This window comes from Adiantum capillus-veneris, chromosome 9, assembly GCF_014529385.1.
Source record: "Adiantum capillus-veneris isolate H3 chromosome 9, ASM1452938v2, whole genome shotgun sequence".
NCBI lineage: Eukaryota > Viridiplantae > Streptophyta > Polypodiopsida > Polypodiales > Pteridaceae > Adiantum > Adiantum capillus-veneris.
The window spans coordinates 63,982,679-63,991,783 of NC_140939.1; the positions used below are offsets into that span (position 1 = coordinate 63,982,679).

The window sequence follows — 9,105 nt, forward strand, 5'->3', positions numbered from 1 at the left end:
CTCATTGGTGCCTCCTTAAGTGCGTGCCCTATGGTTTTTCAATGACAGCTTCATGTTTTGGTGGATGTAGGCTGCATTGTAGATACTACCAATGTACCTCGTTGTGGAGCCCATTTTGGCTTGTTATGGCAGTCTCAACTATTTTTGAGATTCGGTCCAGAAGAGCCCTTTTTGGGACTGTGGCTAGTTGAGTCTGCATAACCTTTTGTGAGGGTCATTGCGTGAGGTTTTTTGACTAGGGGTCGGGTTACCTAGTGTGATGTGGATTATGTTGCTGGAGATCCCCATTCATGGCCTAGCCACATGACATGTATAGATGGATATAGGTGCTTTCATGCCAAGTTGGTAGTCATTTCAACACTTTCTTTGAGCAATATATGCCAGTTGATTCCTGTTTTAGTACTCTTTGTTTGTTTATGTAATGTTTTTTGCTCCATTTGGCTTGAAATTTTGATCCCTATAGAGAGGAGGCTCTGTCGGATTTTTCCTATGAGTCCTCTAGTTTGCTTACAACAATATTTTGCATTGACATTGCAGTGATTTTTCCACGTCTCTAGTTGAGACTTTGATATCTGAAGAAAGAAGACTATGTTGAATATTTTGTAGAAAAATTTCCATAAGTTCTTAGCATTACTCTTTTGCAGTTAGCTCTTGTCAATATGGCTTGATCTTCTGAAAAAGAAGATAACTACATTAAGAAATTTGATGGCACAAATTCTTAGTGTTACTCTCTTGTAGTTAGCTCTTGTCAGTATGGCTAGATCTTTAGAGAAGGAAGATTACTACATTAAGAAATTTGATGGCACAAATTTCACTATATAGAAGCAAAGAATGATTGATGTGCTAGCCAACAAAGGGCTTGTAGTGCCATTGAAAGAGGGAAAAGAGGGTTTGTACACTGATGATCAGTGGGAGGAGCTTGATGCTCGTGCCATGGAAACTATTAAGTTGCATCTTGGTGATTCTATATTCTTTACGAGTATGGACAAGACCAATGATACAGAATTGTGGGAGTCTTTATGCTCAACATCATGGGATGGTAAGAGAGCATCAAAAAAAGTGTTTGTGATGTAAAAGATGTGTCTTTATATGAAAGAAGGTAGTAGTGTCAGTTCACACCCGAATGAGTTTAACATTGTGTTTACTTAGTTGACATCAAAGGGGCTTAATTTTTATAATGAAATTGGGACACATTTAATATTTCCATGAGTAAATCCATCCCTCAGGGAAAACTTATTTTCAGTGATGTTACTAACGCTTTGCTCACAAAAGAGATTCAACGTTAGTTTCTTGGTACTAGCCGCCATGGTGATGCATATATGGCACGCGGGAGTAGTCACAAGAACAATCAAAGGTAGAGAGGTCATAGTCGTTGTTGCAATTGTTCTCAAGATTGCAAGAACGCATGTAGCAACAGTTGTGAACATGACTTGAGGAAGTTGAATGCTGCCATTGTCACAAGAAAGGACACATGAAGAAAGAAGTACACATAAAGCCATTGTCATAAGTTTTGCAACTCCTAAGAGTATTGTGAATATAGGGGAGTTCAAAATCATTTAGTCTTCACACGTTGATGTTATTCATAATGTGCTGTAGTTGTCAAATGGACTAGTCTTCACTTTTGATTTAAGTCTAGAGGCATTGTTAGCTCTTGAAGAATGCTATGCAAATAATTGGATTATTGGATGAGGTGCCAATTTTCATGTTACTCCTGTTGGAATTAGGGTTGCAGAGAAACACACACAGCTTGGAGAAGACGAAGGAAGCTCAAGGCACACAATAGAGAGTGTGTTACTTAGTGTGCAATGGAAAGATGGATAGCCCTAGAGTGATGGGCGTATATACAATGCACGGGGGAAAAAACCTCCTAAAGAGGGAAAAAATGCCCCGGCGGTCCTAGTGTGTTCACACACATCACTACCACATGTATATGGTAACAAATCCCCCCTGGAGTGATGCGGTGAACGAGAGCTGGCACATGAGTAAAGGGAAGTGCCATGCCCTGAGGACAGGATCAGTCCACAAAGGGGAGTAAGCCCAAAGCTTTGCGGAAAGCTTCAAGCTTCTCACGAGACAATGCCTTTGTGAAAAGATCTGCAAGGTTGTCCTGTGTTGGCACATAAGCCAAGCTGATCTCTCCTGCTGAGAGCCTCTCCCTGACATAGTGGTAATGCACCTCAATGTGCTTTGTGCGAGCATGAAAAACTGGGTTCCTCGCAACTGCCAATGCGCTCTGACTGTCAGTGTAGATAGTGTTGGCAGTGTCCTGTCCAACACCCAAGTCAGCCATAAGGCGTCTGAGCCATACACACTCAACCGTAGCTGTGAAGACTTCCCTGTACTCAGCCTCACAACTCGAAGTGGCCACAGTAGGTTGCTTCTTGCTCAACCATGATATACATGAACTGCCAAGCATGAAACAAAAACCACTTGTGGACACTCGCGTGTCAAAACAACCAGCCCAATCTGAGTCCGAAAAAGCATGTAAGTCTGGCGGCAATGATCCCCCCTTGGGATAAAACAAGCCAAGATGTAAAGTGCCACTAAGGTAGCGGAAAATCCTCTTGACAGCCTGCCAATGCTTAGACCCTGGGCTATGCATAAATCTGCTGACCTGCGAGACTGCAAACTGAATATCTGGCCTCGTGTTGCATACATAAATGAGGCAGCCAACAGCAGTTTGGTAAAGAGTGACATCAACAGGATCGCCAGCATCATGTAGACTCAACTTCAAACCTGTTTCCATGGGAGTGGCAATAGGTTTGCAATCCTCAAGTCCAAACTTACATAGCAATGTCTCTATGTAACTTTTCTGACACAAGGCAATACCACCATCACACTGCTTAAACTGTATACCCAAGTAATGATGCAACAGCCCCAAATCTTTCATCTTGAAAGTAGCATTCAAATCAGCCTTAAATTCAGCAATATGTCTCTCATTTGGTCCAGTGATCAGCAAATCATCAACATAAAGAACCACAATGAGAAATACATCATCCTCACGCTTTACATACAATGTGCTTTCTGTTGGACTGTTACGAAAGCCTCGTTTAACCAAATGAGTGTCAGCTTTCTCATACCAAGCACGAGGAGATTGCTTCAACCCATACAAAGCCTTCTTACATTTGCACACTTTGTCCTCTTGTCCTTTTATGACAAAACCGCGAGGCTGCGTTACATAAACTTCCTCAAATATGTCACCATTCAAGAAAGCAGTAACAATGTCTGATTGATGTACATCCCAACCAAAATGAGCTGCCAATGCACATAGAAAACGCACAGTAGTCATACGACAAGTGGGAGCAAAAGTCTCTTCATAATCTATGCCTTTTTGTTGTGCATAACCCTTTGCAACAAGTCGAGCCTTATGGCGATCGATCTCACCATCCGGCTTGCGTTTCAACTTGTAAACCCACTTCGTACCAATGGCCTTTTTGCTAGGAGGCAAATCACATAAAGTCCATGTGTCATTCTCTATAAGTGCATCATATTCTGATTTCATGGCAGCAATCCAATTTTCTGAATTCTGTGCTTCATCAAAAGACAAAGGCTCCTCAACATCATGTAAACTAGACACAGCCAAAGCATAACAATCTGATGCATAAGATGCATGGCGAGAGCCTGAACGAGTACGACTAGATAAAGGTGCATCCAATTTACTGTCACGCAAAGTGTGCACCAGCCATTTCGGCATACCTCTAGCCTGCTCATTTTCAGCCCTTTCCTCATCAAGTACATCATGTACATCTGCATCAGTAATAGGTTGTTCTAAAACATTTTCAGAAACCCCCATAGGCTGTACATTTGCCTCATTGGAACTTACATTCGTATTTCCACCACTGAAAAGAGGCAACAAAGTGTCATAAATGTCCTGTGAGCTTACATTACTGTCTCTAGTACATGACAGCAAGGGTTGAACAGAATCTTCCACAAACACTACATCCCGTGAAACCAAAATACGTTTTGTTTGCGGATGATACAACCTGTAACCTTTGCTTTCAGCACTATAACCAACAAAAATACATTTGACAGCCTTATCATCCAATTTTCTGCGCTGCACTTGTGGCACCAAAGCATATGCCAAACAGCCAAAAACACGCATGTGCTCAATAGAAGGTTTTCTATCATGCCATGCTTCATATGGAGTAATAGACTGCAAAGCTTTCGTAGGACACCTGTTAAGTACATAAGTGGCACACATGATGGCCTCAAGCCAAAAAGAATGCGGCAAAGCTTGACTTTTGACCATACATCGTGCCATTTCCGTTAGTGACCTGTTTTTCCTCTCAGCAACACCATTTTGCTGAGGTGTATAAGGCACTGTACATTGGTGTTTTATCCCACGACTAGCCAGAAATGCATTAAATTCATGAGACATATACTCCCCCCCTCGATCGGAACGGAGGGTGCCCATAGTACATTTTGAGACATTTTCAGCCATAGCCAAAAATTGTTTGAAGCACATAAAAACTTCGGACTTTGCTTTAAGCGGAAATACCCATGCATGCCTGGAGTAATCATCAATGAAAGTCACGAAGTACAGGTAATTGCCCAAGGACGGAGTTTGCATGGGCCCACAAACATCACTATGCACAAGCTGCAACCTGCATGTGGCCCTAACTGAACCATCCTTTGGAAACTTAGAACGCTGCATTTTACCCAGAATACAGCCTTCACAAACATGTTTGATAGGTGCTTCAAGAGGCGGCAAAGAAGCAACCATATCAGATTTCTGCAAACGCAGCAAACTGGCAAAATTCAGATGACCAAAACGTGCATGCCAAAGTTTTGCATCTGAAATAGCCCTTGAATCTGCAACAGCATTTGCAAAATTTTGTCCACACTTGTCATACAAAGTGAGCTTATACAGCCCACGGCACAAAAGCCCAGATGCAACAATTTCATCACCAAAACTGAGATCATGAACTGTACATCTGTCATCCACAAATTTGACTACAAGTCCAAGTCTAGCAAGTGCGGATACAGACAATAGATTCTTCTTGATCCCAGGTACATAAAGTGCATCAACAAGTGTGAAGGAACTGCCATTAGCAGCAGTGAGCACAATCTTTCCAACTCCCTGAACTGGATAAGAGGCGTTGTTGGCACAAGTGACTGAATTCCCATGAGGGACAGACTCGAGAGAGGTAAACAATTCACGATGTGAGGTAATGTGCTTTGTAGCACCACTGTCGAAATACCACACATGTGAATCTGCAGCAACTGACAAGCATGCATCATGGACAGCAGGATTGTAAGTGCACTCTGCGCTAAAAGCCCATTGTGCATCAACATCAGCATCACAATCTCCTTTCACAGAAGACTCAACAATGGCTGCATTTGTAGTGGAACCAGCATTTGCAGTGGAACCACCCTCTTTCTTCTTAGCCTCTTTGGCCTTCAACTTAGGACACGACTTGATCAAGTGATCATTGGCTTTACAATAATGGCAACGCATCTTCTTTTTGCCCTTATCACCAGAATTGCCAGACGAAGTGCTGCCAGCAGAAGCATTAGGAACAGAATTTTTGCCACTCGCAGCAGAACCATAAGAAGTGGCTGCATTACTGTTACCACCCTTTCTTTGAGAAGCAATAAAAGCCTGTTCAACTGCACGCTGCCTAGTCCTGTTTTTTCTAGAAAGTGACTCTTGCAACAGCAATGTGCATAATGCATCAAACTTGACAACTTCAGGATTTCCTTGGGTCATCAGTCTCCAAGTACTAGCAAAAGTCTGGTAGGAATCTGGTAAGGCATCAAGAACAGTCTGCACAAGGGAACTGTCAGAAATGACTTCACCTGCAGAAATGAGTTGCTCATTGATATCCTTGACACTAGCAAGGAAAGTGTCCATATCATCTTCCTCATGCATAATCTTCGACTCTAGCTCTTTACGCAGCAAAGCAATTTTAGCCTCATTGCGGCTTGCATAAAGACCTGCTAGAATATCCCAAGCCTGTTTTGCAGATTTTGCTGAACGGATGTGAGGAATAATGGTGCGCTTCACAGACAACGCAATCAATGCATGAGCCTGCGCATCCTTAACATCCCAACGAGCTTGTTCTGCTGTAGGCAAAACAACTCTAACAGCTGCAATCCTTGCAGCAAGACCTGCAACATCCTCAATATCGCCTACATCTTCAGAACCAGGACGTACATCAATGCCCTGCACAATGTTCCAGACACCTTTTGACACAAGAACGTGTTGCATCATATAAGCCCACATAGGGTAGTTGTCCCCATCCAACCTGTCCTCAGCAGCAAACATCTTGAACACATCTGTGTTGTTGTTGTCAGCCATGGTAAATGCTGCACATGATGTGAAAACTGCCCGAAAATAGGAGAAATGGAGCGGGAACAACTTGTGCTATATAGCACAAACCGTAGAAGACTATAAGGCACCTGTTATGCAGAAAACGGCACTGACAGAAAATCTGCACAAAATGACGAAATAACCTGTGCAGTACTGCCCGTAGTGGAAACGGAGCCCGAAATGAGCCCAAATCAAAATTCTGAGCAGACCGAGCTCTTCGAGCTCACCCAAAATATTTGTCGACCTGCGAACGCTTGCCAAAGCTCACTGAAATCGGAGAAAGTGAGCAGGCGTGTGCTGGAGCAGCTGGCGACTAAGCCCGGGAGGACGTGACCTGCTCTGATACCAATTGTTGGAATTAGGGTTGCAGAGAAACACACACAGCTTGGAGAAGACGAAGGAAGCTCAAGGCACACAATAGAGAGTGTGTTACTTAGTGTGCAATGGAAAGATGGATAGCCCTAGAGTGATGGGCGTATATACAATGCACGGGGGAAAAAACCTCCTAAAGAGGGAAAAAATGCCCCGGCGGTCCTAGTGTGTTCACACACATCACTACCACATGTATATGGTAACAACTCCTCACAAGGAGTGGTTCTCGAGTTATGCTTCTAATGGTTTAGTTAAGCTAGGTGATTCTCATTAGCTCGAGATCTGTGGCATTGGAGATGTGAAGTTGTGTATGCGCATTGGACGGACACCCATCATATTGACAGTACTAACCTTATTCTATTTGTTGGTTATATAGAACAATAAGGAGTAGTGAGAGATATCTAAAAATCCTCATTGAGAGCTCCACCCAAACTCGCTACATTCTCCTTTCTCGCACAACATGCCATGCATGCACACATCCGCATACGCATTCTTCACAATTAGAGGTGTTATACGCCTGAGGGTTGGTAAGGTTACTCCTACCATAGAAGAAAATCGTGAACAACCAAAATGATCTACACTAAAGCAAACCCATCCAAGGCATGGCTTTTGGTTTCTTGGAAAGTACAAATGTAGATCTTGTGGTTCAAAGTTGTACCTTTGGGTTTGCTAAAGCTATATTGAAAATCATGCCTTACCTTGTCATTTATCCTACCCTTTTCAATTAAAAATCTCATGCACAAGCTTTCTCTCTCCCAACCAGCTTTTCCCACTTGGAAGCAACAACGTTTTCAAAAGCATGGTATCTATACATAAGATACAAATGTACTCGATTCCATTATTTATGGTACACGATATGGTACATGTACCATGTTCTAGGTTGCATATGTGTACCAATCTTGGGTTAAATCTACTTTTCATCACACCCATTTCTCCAGCTTATGCAAGCTAGTAAAACGGGACTAGGAAAGTGCTATTGCTTGCACATGGAGAGCACAGACAGGAATGAAATGTTTCAAAAACTATGCCTACAATTCAAAGAATAAAATGTGGAGAATAAAACTTTGCAACTGATTTTCATCAGCACCCTCCTTGGTAAATGTACACTCTCTCTCTCTCTCTCTCTCTCTCTCTCTCTCTCTCTCTCTCTCTCTTAGAATTTTGTTTCCTTCTCTAGCTGTGAGTGGTCAATTGTAGAGGCTTCCAAGCCAATACAGGCACGTGAGCGTACGCGCACACGCACACACACATAAACACACAATGTTGGCTTAACAAAGTCTTCCCATTTACACGCTGAAAAATGTGTTGTTTAGAGTAGCACATGAGAATGAGGTTTTAGAGGTGATCGGAGAAATTTTCTGAGGAAAAAAAAACACATGTTAAACAATAGTTTGTAGAAGCAAGTTGACAAAGTCTTTGCATTTACAAGATGAAAAAATGAGCAGGCTAGAGCAACCGATGAGAATGGGGTTTTTGACGTGATTGGAGAAACTGGTCCAAGGAAAATAACACACGTTATGGAATATCTAGTAGAAATAGGGTGCACAACAAAAGGAAACATTGGCTGCACACAACCTCAAAGAGTGGTTACAATTTGGTTGCATTCTTGGTGAAGAGGTTGGTTACGTGATTAGGTGTTAGGATTACACATAGCCTGAGAGAATATATGACAAATGGAATGCTTTTGAAGTTCTTGTTGATAGCCAACTCTCAACAAATTCTGTTATCATACTTGATGAAGCACGTGATGCAAGAACAATACACATTGATGACCTTTTCAGGTTGCCGAAGGATTTAGTAAGGAGGTGAATTTTTTTTGGGGGGTTTTATAGTCACCTCAACTACATTTGATGTTATTTCTTTGATATTGGTGGTTGTGACCATCTAGGTTTACTCTCTAAATTGAACCATTTGGATTTCTAGCAATTTTCGCAGGTGACACATCCTTGATTCCACTCTGGCATGTCATGGGTAGAGAACCATACACCTCAAAGTTCTTGAGTGAGATATCGCTCTGTTTTTTGTGGCATGGGATCTTCCCAAGCAGGATTTAGATCCTTTGGGACGAATTAAGCATGGTTCTTTGATGTTGCTCTCAAAACTCTCTCCACTTTTTGGCTATATCCGATAGTGTTATTGCAGCTCTCTAAAGTGAACCACCTGTATTTCTTACATTTGCCCTCTTAAGAAGGATGATTCATCCTCATTCAGCTCAATTTCAAGTTCGTCTTTGATCTTTGTTGTGATAATGGTTGCCTAGAAGAGTCGTTGTCATCCTTCTCATGAACTACTCTAACTAGCTCAGTTGTTTGGGAATCTAGATTAGATATTAGTGATAGTACTTCATCATCTATACACACGATCATGGATGGATCTGATCCAGATGATGTAGCCCATCTGCTAAATGTTTATGTTTATTT

General features: G+C 42.2%; 1 long non-coding RNA gene across 1 annotated transcript; it reads left to right on the forward strand.

Annotated features, from left to right (window-relative positions):
• The first annotated feature begins 7,610 nt into the window (after positions 1–7,610).
• Positions 7,611–8,857, forward strand: LOC147450582 (uncharacterized). Its single transcript, XR_015189286.1, has 2 exons — positions 7,611–7,780; positions 8,609–8,857. It is a non-coding gene; the product is annotated as an uncharacterized LOC147450582 (long non-coding RNA).
• The last annotated feature ends 248 nt before the right edge of the window (positions 8,858–9,105 follow it).